The following is a 12477-nucleotide window of genomic DNA, read 5'->3' as shown; positions in this document are numbered from 1 at the left end:
TGGTTGTGTTGCTCTTTGATTTGGTGATGACACCACTCACCCTGACCTCCCTCCCCAGGCACCCTGTGGCTCCCTGTTTGTGCCACCCTCCTGCACTCGAGGGCATGGGCTGATTTTGGGGTGGTTGGGGCCACAGGGCAGATATTGGACTAATTATTCCTGGGAGCTGTGGATCCCAGACCAGCCCAGTGCAGCATGTTGGGCTGAGTGAGAGCAGAGGTGTTTTCATGCTCTGCTGAAGTGCAGCCACCCATGAGGGGAGCAGAGCAGCTCCCACTGACGGCACCATCAGCAGCATTTCCTGATCCAAGTGCATCCATGCCCTCAGCTGGGACAGGGGAAGCACAATGTTGTATCTGTGACGTGCTCTGTGCCACCAAGAGGGGACTTCACCACAGGGACACCAAATCTATTTATTTATTTCTCTGTCATCAGCACTAGAGTTGGTCACTGACCAAGGATGGAGAGATGTAAATGGGTCTTGGAGCAGACCTCTTCAGGCTCCGTTGGAAGGGAAGGAGGCAGTTTTGTGGGTTGAACCTCTCTGGAGATGGTCTGGGGTTTTCTGCTCTGTCCCAGCCCTGATCTGTCCCTTGGGCATGGAGGTTCTCTATGAACAGCTGCAAAATATGTGATCGAGTCATTGTCAGTGCAGAACTTCGCATGAAATGTCACAAAAAACTTTGAAAGATTAAATTCCTCCTTATTAACTGAATTCACCAACTTCTGATGCTGGATACCGTGTATATGTTTGGGAGTAAAAGACTTTGGTCTTGATTCAAAAGGGCACTCCTATGTCCCAAATAACAATTTCACAGCAATTATCCAGAATCTTAAAATAAAGCATGTTCTGAAGTGTTCTGCTCAATCATGGCCTGCATTGCAAAAAAAGAGAAAATTGAAAATAATTGGAAGATGAGACCTATGCCCCTAGGTTTCAGCTAAGAGAAGTAAAGGTATTCCAAATAATTTCCTTTTTTTTTTCTCTGTTTAAAAGCAACATCAGTATAGCACAGATGTATCCAACATGGAGACCTTTAATCTGCTAATTGGCCCAGTGTCTCTAGTATTTTGAGCCCATCTGTTGTGATCTGATGAATTTAACATCTAATGAATTTAAGATCTGATAAATTTAACATGAGGTACCAAGAAATACCTGGTTTTTCCCTTGGTACAGGTGAGATGGGCATTGTGAAATAAAGGGTTGTATTGTAGAGATGTGTGTGTGCAGAGTACCTGTGCTGATTTCAGCCTGGCCCTTGCAGGCATCTGACAGCTCTGAAGCAAAATTTGTCATGAAACTTTGTCATGGAAGTGTCAGTGAGGAGCTCAGAACACAAAATACAAAGGGGCTGGGAAAAACGAAAACGATTTTAAAAGGAACAAAATAAACACAAACAAAGTAACTAAATTTTTTAGAGATGCCTTTATTAAACGTGACAAATTATGATCTGGAATGTGGCCGGCTTGTTTCTGCCCAGGTTTGCAGCGCTCCCCGTCAGTGTGTGCTGCTTTCACACGAGGATGAGCTGGAGCCAGGCTCTGCCATGGAGCTGCAGCAGTTTATTCGTGTTTTCCAAGGGCTGAACGCCCCTCTCGAGCACAGGTGACAAACTGCCCGCTGGCTTTAGGCGCTGCTGCTCACCCGGGCACAGCCCGAGGGGCAGAGCAGGAGCCAGCCCTTCCCTCCTGCGGCAGGGTGACGATGAGGATGAGGATGCTCTGGCCTTTGGGCTGTGCCCTCCTGTTCCCTCAGTGTCCCGCGTGTGGCCCGGCACGGAGCGGGGCCGGAGCCTGCCCTGCTCCCGGCGCTGCGGGCGGGCAGGGGTGCTGGGCTGCCCGGGGTGCCCGGGGTGCCCGGGGTGCCCGGTCCCTGCTGCCATGGCTGGGCACAGGCCGAGGCACCCCGGGCACGGCTGTGGGCAGCCCTGGGCACAGCGGCTCTTCCCGCACTGCAGCAGCTCCGGCAGCGCGTCCTGCCCGTGCCCAGGGCACCGCCGGGGCAGGGAGGGCACGGAGCAGCCGCTGCTGGGCCAGGAGCTCCGGGTGCCCGTCCCAGCGGTGATGACCGGCGTCCTGCAGCTCTGCCAGTGTCACCTGAGGGGTCCCTCAGCTGGGGCAGCAAGTCTGGAAGTGCCAGCGAGTGCCGGCCGGCCGGGTCACCCTCCGGGTACCCGCTGGAGACTGCGCCCAGATCATCTCAGAGCCCCCTTCCGCTGCTGCCCGGCCCAACGGGGCTGCTCCGGGACACGCAGGCCTCGGCAAACACCCTGCGAACGAACCTGCATCGCTTTTATCAACTTCCAAACCACGCAGGGGTTGTAAAGTTTTGCGAAGAATCAGACGGAGCAGGAAGAGCTCCTGTAGCACCCAGGCGTTCCAGTGGCTTTGGAAAGCTCTTCCATAGCTCAGTGATGGAAAATGGCCCCTAGGCAGGGAAAGTGTGAAAAACGCCAATAAGTTGTTTTTAAAATTTTAAAAGTTTAATAGTAATAAAATGGTTTTTAAAATAGTAATACAATTAGAGTAATAAAAATTTGGACAATTTGAATGGGGACAATACGAGACAATAGAGACAAAGAGTCACAGATGTCAGGGTACATTTTTCTGGGCAGCATGAGCCCAAAAAGGGACACCCATTAACCGAGGATTAACCTTTAAAAACAATAACCTGTTTCACATTCATACACTTCATACATGATGCATAAATTCCATTTAAATACAGGATTCTGTCTGGTCATCTTCAACGTCTTCCTCTGAATCTTAACAGTGCCTTTGAGGCGGGAAGAAGTTCATTTCTTCTGATAAGAGAGCAATAAATTGTTTATCTCTGAAAAATTTAGGTGTCCTGTGGCTGCTATCTCGCTGCAAGTCTTTTCTTTAAAAAAAGTATCTTACATAGCACTGTTTCTATTTTAACATTTTCATAACCTAAAACTATATGTAACATACTACTTAAGAGAGTAATACAGCATTACTTTCTAACACAACACATATAACATTCACTTTAATGTTTGTGAAAAGCCAATCACAAAATACGCATTTTTCACAGAAAGGAAAGCTATGCCAGGCAGAGCTGGTTTCAGAGGGGCAGCCACCGGTAGAAATGAAGCACACTTGTGTGGAGGGCAGGTGGAGAAGGAGCAGCAAAGCCCTGACACGTGCTGCCCTCGAAGGGCTCAGCAGTGGTCACAGCACTTTGAGGTGCAGATTGTCCTGGCAGGGCTGACCCTGGCTCCTGTGGGGAGTGTCCTGTGTTACAACAGCTCCTGGGCAGCCATGGACCTTCACCCACCAGGAGTGTTCCTGGCCCAGGCAGGACTCCCCAGCCAGCAGGTTCCACCTTTCCATGTCCTCGGAGTGGAGGAGGAGAGATAAACTCCTGTGCAACCCTGCCTCACCTGTGGCCAACTGCCCACCTCTCTTTCTCACCACACTCACAGTTTAACAAAACACCAGATCCAAAGTGAGAGTGACTGCAGTGCAACACATCTCCCTTCCTTCTCTCCAAGTGAGCACTGTACCAGTGTTAGAGGGAAATTATCGTGTTCAAGTCATTTTTCTGTGTAATACCTGTCATTTGAAAACACTGCCATATGAAAATGAGGGTAAATAAACCTACAGTTTTGATTGTCATGATATCAAATGCATTTGTGTTCTGTTGTGGACAATGAGGCAGTTAAACACCTGTCTCTGCTGCAGGTAGCCCTCCTTCCCTGCAGGAGCTCTGGTCTCATTCTGTGTCATTGTTTTGCAGCAAAGCTTCAGCATCCCAAGCAAACTGAGGGTCTGCTCCTGGATGAGTTCCACAAACAGAATGACAAAAAAATTACAGAATAGTTTGGATTGGAGGGGACCTTAGAGACTATCCAGTTCCAGCCCCTGCCCTGGGCAGGGACACCTTCCACTATCCCAGGTTGCTCCAGGTCCTGTCCAACCTGGCCTTGGGCACTGCCAGGGATGGGGCAGCCACAGCTGCTCCTGTGTTGTTTATGCTGTGCAGAGCCTGGGCAGACCCAGGAACACCCAGGCTGTGTAGTAAGCTCAGCCTGCAGCGCACAGGGATGTGATCTGGCATGTCTGGAGCTGCCCCATGTTTCTTCCCTCTCCCCCCTCCACATCACATTGCCCCCTTGTCCCTCTGCCAACGGGTGCCAAGGCCACCTGGGGGTCCTTCAACTGCCAGTCTCCAGCAGAGATGCCTCAAAAAGTCTTTGGTTGTGTCCTGTCACCCTGGTGTCCCTTCAGCTCCCCTTTGCTTTTGCTTCCTTACCCTTGTGGCAAGGCTGTTCTAAGAGATTTGGGGTTAATTTTAATTATGTGGAGACTGAAGCAGTTCTGGTCTTTCCCAGCAGTGAGCAGAAGCATCAGAAGCCATGGGAAGCAGCGTGCTCTGAAGAGTGAGGTGGATGTTCAGGCCTCAGGCTGCTAAGGAAGGGAGGGCTTGTTTGCAAACTCCCTTTGTGATTAGGCACAGGAGAGTTGTCCCTGTGGGATCCCTCAATCCCAGAACAGAAAGCCACAGCACTTGGATGGCTTGAGCAGATCTTGGTGGGACACCTCAGTATTGTGCTTCCAGAAAAGTAAGGTTTTGGAAAATAGCATTTGGCTTGTTCTTGTTTGCTGAGGGATTTTGAGACGTGCCTGGTACTAATGTGCATAATACAGATAAAACCAAACAAGCCAGGAATCTGAGGGACAATCTGGCATGACAAGAACAGCAACAGGAGTGGGAAGTTTTGGAAGCTTTTTGGAAGCAGTGCTGTCTCTCTGTTGGAGGTTGCTTTTTGGGGAGGATGAGGCTGGACAAGGAAGTTCAGTGCAGCTGGTTTAAGAAGAGTCTCATGAAACAAGGAAAACAAGTCACTTGGGAAAGAAAGGTTAATTCTTGGTACCAAAGAAATTTTCACTCAGCTTCCTTGGGTTTCCAGCCAGTCCCAAAACCCAGGAGCAGAACTAGGCAAGGCCTGGGAATCATCCTCATGAAGGCAAATGGAAACTGCCAGGGATGATCAGATGAATGGAATGCTCCTCTCTGGGACTGATCCCCATCTCCTCACACCTGACATCCCGCAGGGTCTCAGGGCTGGGGGGGCTTTGCCCCTGTCTCAGCACACTGGAGAGGTGCTGGAATTGCTCCCCAGGGGCTGTGGAAGGCACAAAAAGGCAGGAGCAGAGCAGTGAAGGATTCCTCACCCCCTGCACAGCCAGGGAGGGGCACTTTGCCCGCAGCTCTGACACACCAGCAGAGGCAATGCTCCACATGAGTCCTGTGCTGACCATGACATTAATATTTTTTTGGTGGGCTTTGTGGAATGTAGTTATATGTGAATTCATAAAAAGTGTTTTTTCTCTATGTTGCAAGCGATAATGCCCGATGAGACGTGGGTTTGTTGTATTTAAAAGGTTTTACAAAATAAAAAATTAAAATGAAAAAATTCCCTTTTTTACATTGTTTTTTTCCAGCAGTATTCCACAGGAAGCCAAGGGTGGCTGTGAGGGCTGGCTCCAGCTGCACAAACTCTCCTGAAACCCCTCCTCAGGCCACTGAACCTGCTCAATCACATGTGCTTCTGTAGGAACAAAGTCTTGATTTTTCCCATAAAGGACTTTTGATTGTTTTCCCATCCTGAAATAGGAATTGTCACGTGTGTCATTTCTTCCCCAGTGCCAGGTAAGAGCTTTCTGCCACATCAACCATGGGCAGGAAACCAGACATTGCAGAAGTTTTGTATTTATCATTTCTCATATTCATAAAGGATGTAAAAAGACAAGCCAAAGGGCTGTGTGCCCTGTGAGGGTCCCTTCAGCTGTGGAACCCCTCTGTGCTGAGGGGATTTATGGATTTTAGGGATCTAGCATTGCCCCCTGGGGATTTTGGGCCCATGGGCCTGTTCATTAATCACATTAATGGAATTTTTATTAAAATTCAGCATTGTGGCCTTTGCTGAGTCCGTACCAGGTCCCTCCCTGGCTTCTTCCCCACCTCCCCGCTGGTAGAATGACGTATAATTCAGTGATGTTCAAAGAGTCGGAGACCTTTGGATGAAATGTTCTGAATTAAAATTCATCCGAATTAAAAACCTAATTTCCTGGAAATTTCCTATAAAGGCCCCAGTTATTATTTTTTCTGCAGCTTCACCCGGCAGACAGTTTGTCCGCACTCCCAGAAGCAGCCGCCACCGCGGGTCCCCTCAGCTCTTCCGTGCCGGGGGAGCCCAGCGGGGTCCCTGTGGCGGGGACGCGGCGGGGCTGCCGTGCGGCGAGCGGGGCGGGTGCCGCTGTGTCCCCGCTGTGTTCCGGTACCGGTTCCCGCTGTGTCCCCGCTGTGTCCCCTCGCTGTCCCCGCTGTGTTCCGGTGCCGGTCCCCGCTGTGTCCCCGCTGTGTCCCCTCGCTGTCCCCGCTGCGTTCCGGTGCCGGTCCCCGCTGTGTCCCCGCTGTGTCCCCTCGCTGTCCCCGCTGCGTTCCGGTGCCGGTTCCCGCTGTGTCCCCTCGCTGTCCCCGGGGCCCGCCCGGGGGTCGCGGTGCCCCCCCCCGCCCCCGCGCGCTCGGGCGCAGGCGCGCGCGGGTCACGTGCGCGGCGCAGGCGGCGGAGCGGCGCTGGATCCCGGGCCGCGCGCGACCCCCGCCCCGCGCGCCCCCGCGGCCCCGCGCGCGCCCCCGGCGGCGGCGGCGGGTCCAGGTGAGGGGAGGGCGGGGCGGGGGTCGGGACGCGGCGGCGGCGGCGGGAGCGCCGGGAGCGCCGGGGCCGGGGCCGGCCCGGGCGGGGCTCAGGCCGAGCCCGCGGCGCGGGGGAAGGGGCGGCGGGGCCTGGCGGGGCGCGGAGCGGTGCCGGGCCCGCGCCGCCGGCGGGGCCGCGGCGGGGCCGGGGGCGTTTCGGCGGCGCCGGCGGTGCCGGGGCGCCCGGCAGGAGCCTGTCAGCGTGCGGCGGATGAGCCCGCCCGCGGCCTGCGGCCCCGTAGCGCCCGGCGCGCAGCCGACCCTGCCCGGCCCGCAGCCGCCTCGGCCGCGCTCCCAGGCCGCGGCTCGGGCCGGCCCGGGAGGGAGCGCGGCGGGGCTGGCAGCGCTGTCAGCCGCGGGAGCTGCCCGCGGTCCGGCCGCTGTGTGAGCCGGTCCCTCAGCCCTGACCTCATGCGGGCGGTGACGGCTTTGTGCCGTGTCAGCCGGGGCGCGTTGACGTTTCGCTTTTGTTCGAGTCCTCCGTGGCTCTTAAACCAGTCGGAAAAAGGCTCTTCACTCGTTTCCTCCGTGTGATTGCTGCGTTTCTCTAAATTTCAGCTACTTTAAAACCATCTCAGCAAGCTCGGGGCTCTGATTCCTTCCCGCTGCTTTGGGGAATGGAAGGACAGATCTCTTCTGTGGCTCTGCATCCTGGCAGCAGCTTGGAGCTTGATGAGCTTTGTCTCCCCATAACCCCTCAGCCTCCTCGTAGGCGCATTTTGGTCATTCCCCTTGCCGGGAACTGTAGGGAATTTGAATTTCTGTTTTTCTAAAACTTTCTCAGAGGTTTTATTGTCGTAAAACCTCTCATAGAAGAAAGACCGTACCTCTTGTTGGTTTTGCAATTATTGTGTGTTGTTCTGACTGGATCTTTAACTGAGGCACCTTTCAGTATTTCCTATATGAGAAAACAACCACAAAGAACAAACCTGGCATTTTCCATAAAGGTTACCATGTGTAATGACCACAACCTTTGGATTTGGCGGCTCTTCTCAAGTTATGGCAAATGGTCCCAGCTTTTCTACATATCTTGTGGAATGAGAACCAAAGGTTTCAGGACGTGTGTTCAAACAGGCCGGGTCTGCGGCCTGGGGGCTGCCGCAGTGCCTGCAGCTCGGCTCGAGGCGTTTGCCAGGGATTCTAAGTATCCACTGAGCCGTGTGCCTTCCTCGGAAACTTCCCCGGCTCCGGGAGGAAATGTGCTACAGTAACACTGTACGGGCTCTCCTCTAGGAGAGGAAGGATCACAACGTGGGGGGCTGCGCGCGTGCCTGACCTTCAGTTGAGAAATGACATTTCTTAGTATTTTGAGCCCAAGGAAGGGTCTTCTGTTAGGCATTGGACTTGGGCAGAAATCTCCCAGCAGCACTCTCCAGCCACTCTCTGTGGAAGGCCTGTCCTTCTGTAGGACTTGGAGGAAGGGGTTGTTTACAACAGGCTTCCAGGTGATGGAGTAATTTTACATCTTTCTAGTAAAAACATAGATGCTTCTCTAACATAAGAAACTACTGTGAGTAGAGAAGCCAAAGAATTCCAGGTCCTTGTGCATCTGGAAGTGTTGGTTTTTCCATTTTTCAGTGGCTTAAATATTTGAAAATACAGGTTGTGGAGGTAAATTCTGCTGAAGGGATGTAATGCCATTCTTTGTGCTGCCTGAGCATGACAAAGGTTCCTGCCTTAGTGGGAGATGTTGAATGTTTCAACATGACAACTAAACCTTAAATTGGCAGTATATTTTGATTTTCTAGTACAACAGCAATTGCTTTTGGATGGAAGCTGGAGTTGCAACCCAATTACACAGACTCACTAAATGTAATAGATTTGCAGTGGCAAAGGCTTTGCTGCTGAAGGGATTGAAGACTTAACGTGGCTGTAACAGTTTGCATTGAGAATGGTGAAATTTTATAAGTCACTGGAGAACCTCTGAAGGGCAGAAGGCATGATGAGGGTGTCTTTCAAAATCCTGTGGTCTCTGTTGAGAAATGCAAAGCTGTGGTGCAGGGATGGTGTGAGGAGGCCTGCTGGTGTGTAGGGCACTGAGCAGCAGACTTGACCCTCGGTGCTGCAAAAACTGCCTTCAAGCATAAGCTTTTTCCTTTATGTGCAGCTGGAGCAGAAGGAATGAGAAAGAGCGTAGGGCTGGGAACAGGTGAGGGCCAGCAGTGGAAGGAGGAATAACCCCAGATGATACCAAGTTGAGGCAGAAGGGAAGATGCTTCATCAGGTGAGGTGTTTTCCATCTCCAGGCGAGTCTCTCCATTTCCACCAGCCAGACAAGCAAGTCACCTTTGCTCTACTGGAGCCGTGGATATTTTGTGTTTTGTCTTGTCACTGTTGCAGACTCTGCTGTTCCCTCCAGAGCAGGTCACTGATGTTCTTCAGCAGGAGCCACCCATTAATTGCAGATAACTGAATGTTTCAGCCACGAAGTCAGCATGTTCCTGCGTGGAGAGCTGGAGGTTTAGCTCAAGAGGATGAAGATAACTTAGATTGTCTTGTGCCCTGGCTAATTGGAGTGATGCTGCTAGAGTTTAAAGTTAATCTAAGATTTGGACTATGCAGGCTGGTAGTGGAAGTTTTCCAGAGGTCCAGGAGCTGGGGATTTTTCTCAGTCAATTGAGAAATCATTTTCCATCATTTTCCATCTAGTGGAACAGCATCCCACCTGCTGATGGCACATCAAAAATTGCTGCTGTAGTAATCAAAACTAGGAATAAGAACTGAATTGGTCATGTGTATGTGAGAGCCCTGAGGCTGTAACTTAGTAAATAACTCTTCTTTATGCATTTGGGGAAAAAGAAAGGCAACCAGTGTGTGACAGTGCTGTTGGTTTGGGAGCTGGGGTGAGGGATGGAGACACTCCACAGCTCATGAGGGCCATCATCTTCTCACACCTGAGACCAGTTGCCTGGTTCTCCAGCTGGCATGAGTGCCCTGAAGCATAGCCCTACACAAGGCTCTGGATTTGATTGGTATGAAAAATAGAAAATTGTTGGAGATGAATGGTACCTTGTCTAAACTAATTTATGTAAACCAGTAGTTTGGGACAGGAAGTTGCTTATGCTCAGTTGCATATATGGGACCTGAAGCTTTAGGATGAAAGGGATCTAGTTACTCCACCAAAAGATGCATGCTATTGAATTCTCCAAGTCCCATGCAAATCATTTGAATTTTATAATTTTACTGTTTTGAAAATTAAACCTGCCAGGACCACACAGCTGGTGTAAGGTTGTGTTTTTCATTGTGGTTTCTGTGTGGTGCTCACAGAGACTGAGTTAAGCCTCTGGTCTGCATTTACAGAATCCCAGAATGGTTTGGGTTGGGGGAGACCTTGAAGACTGCCTCATTCCTACCCCTTGCCGTGCATGGCAAAATGTTTCTTTGAAAAGTTTTTTGGGAGAGCCCTTCTCATCCCTACAAGAATGCATTGCTCTCCAATTCTGTTGCATCCACATTTTACCAGAAGGTCCTAAGCTGTTTGTGTGGTTCTTAATGGCAGTAGTGACAATAAATAACACTTGAAATTCTATTTTTCTAAATGCCCAGAGCAGCGCAAAATAAGCTGCAAGTTTTTATGCAGTCAGGAAATAATCAGAATAATCTTGATTTTAACCAAAGGTGTACCTACTTCTGTTATATGAAGATTAGTTTTTTGGTCAGGGAAAAGAGACTCCTTGATATTGAGTGTGTCCTATCAAATAATTACTTCTAAGCTGTTTGTTTTAGCTTCAATTCTTTTTTCGTTCTTTACATAATTTCAGAATTTGAAAAGCTTCCCTGAGATTTCCTGGATGTTTATTAGATGTAAGAAGGAATAATATTGCAGAAGGTGCAGTTTTCAGTCAAACCTTATTTCAGTTCTGATGATCACATGGATTTCTGGGCTGGTAATATTGGTGTTTAGGAACACCAATATATTGGTGTGAGAATTTGGTGATAAAGGAGCACCTGTGGGGTGTGTCAGCCCAGAAAGGTCTGGTAGTGGTTAAATTCTGGTTTAAATAAAAAGCTTGTTGTAGCACAGAACACAGATTGCTACTTAAAAAGGCATTTTTCATAACTTTTGAAGGCAAGATCAAATACAGTCAAGATGCTCCTGATTTTAAATAGCATCTCATTTTGTTTGCTGATTGCGTTGGTGGATTCTTGTGGAAAGTTATGTACTGCAAATCTCTGTCAGTATTCACAGTGTGCTTCTTCCAAATGAAAATATCCTTACCATGGGAAATTAGTAACTCAGCTAATGGGAATTGATTGACCAAATATTGTGCTGGGTGGACTGCAGCTCCCAAGAAAATTGCTGATTCCCATTTCCCTTGTGCCTGGTAGCTGCCTTGGTTTGTATCTCAGCTGCTGAAAGGGGTAATTTCTACATGGCTAACTTAGCTGCTTATTCTAAAGTTATCATTCTGCTTTTTAGAGCCGTCCTGAGTACCTCAGCAGTCAAATTCTGTTGGAATAAAACTGAATGGCTCAGCTGAGGCGTGTCCATTGCAGCTTGGCATGAGTTGTGGGCTTTCAGCAAACTTCTTGAACCTTTAACAAACTGATGTTTCATTAAACCTGCTGTCAGACTACATCAGGATATCACTGCAAAGAGTTATGTGTGTTATAACAAGCTGTAATTTTCTCTTTGTCAGAAACATTTGGGTTTCAGTGTTTTAGTTTGAGGGCTGTGGGAGTGCAGCAGACCAGTGTGAGGAGCAGTGACCAGTTCTGTGGCAGTGTGAGTGAACGAAGCCTGCCTTGCTGGAGACGTGCTTGGTTTGTTTTCTTTGTGTTTGGGAAAGCATTAACTCTAAACAAAACTCTTCTGTAGCTGGAACACTTCACAAGGCTCTTTCTGTGATTCCTTGGGGTCTGTTAAGATGTGTGCTCAGTATCCAGGTCTGTCAGATAATTTACTGTAGCGAAAGTTGGAGTTAATGAACCAATGTTGATTACTTCTTTTCCTTAGCCAAATTTAATCCCGTGTGCGCAATGGGAATGGACACAGCAGCAGTTATTTTTTCTTCTTCCCATAGCCCATGCTGACCATCCTCAGTGTCTCACTGGATTTTGCTAGGGCAGCCTGTCTTTCCCAGTCCTTCTTTGGAGCAGTTGGGTGTCGTGGTGAGGGACACTCAGAAGGGAGAAATGAAGGAACAAAATCCCTTTGGTTCCTTGCACCAAGGAGTTGAAAAGATTTTTTTCTTCCCTCCACTTCCCCACACTTTAGCCAAAATCACCCTCACCCTGCTGGGCTAAGGCACAGGCCTTCAGCATGGGGACTGGCTGCTGCACCTTGGAGACTTCATAAAAACAGCTTTTCCATGGCCCAGCCTTTCCTGTGAAGTCTTGGCCTGGCTTGGAGGTAACCAGCCAGTTTGTTTAGGCTGTGGAACATCCTTTTGTGAAAAGGGTGAAAAGGTAGAACTAGTGCAGTATCTGCTGTAGAATGTGAAAACCTTTTTTAGTTTTGGCTTATACAACAATACTAAATTTTCCTATTTCAAATTTTGATTTTGCTCCTCAGCTTGGTGTCTGGTCATGGTATTTGGGCAGGTGCATGTGGCTGGAAACTGGTCACTGCTTGTGGTTTATCCATCAGGCATTTGACTTGGTGCTACACTTCCTGAGTTACAATTACTTAGAAATACAAGAAGATATGACAGGTTGAAAAGTGTTAGATGACCATTAAAAGTGCTGCAAAGCCTCTATGATGTGATTTAATGTAAAACCTCTTTCCTCCTCTCTGAGGTGCTGGGTTGGTGCAA

The 12477-nt window shown here is 49.6% G+C and overlaps 1 protein-coding gene across 1 annotated transcript in view; it reads left to right on the top strand.

Moving 5' to 3' along the window:
• The first annotated feature begins 6642 nt into the window (after positions 1 to 6642).
• NCOA6 (nuclear receptor coactivator 6) overlaps positions 6643 to 12477 on the top strand; it is a 44521-nt gene continuing 38686 nt past the window's right edge. The window contains exon 1 of the mRNA XM_066561897.1: positions 6643 to 6683. The gene's annotated coding sequence lies outside the window, so the exon portion shown is untranslated. The remainder of the gene's footprint in view (positions 6684 to 12477) is intronic.

The sequence above is a fragment of the Molothrus aeneus genome, chromosome 17 (genome assembly GCF_037042795.1).
Source record: "Molothrus aeneus isolate 106 chromosome 17, BPBGC_Maene_1.0, whole genome shotgun sequence".
In the NCBI taxonomy this organism is placed as follows: domain Eukaryota; kingdom Metazoa; phylum Chordata; class Aves; order Passeriformes; family Icteridae; genus Molothrus; species Molothrus aeneus.
Note: the sequence above shows the minus strand (reverse complement) of the source record. Positions and strands in the feature narration are given on the sequence as shown.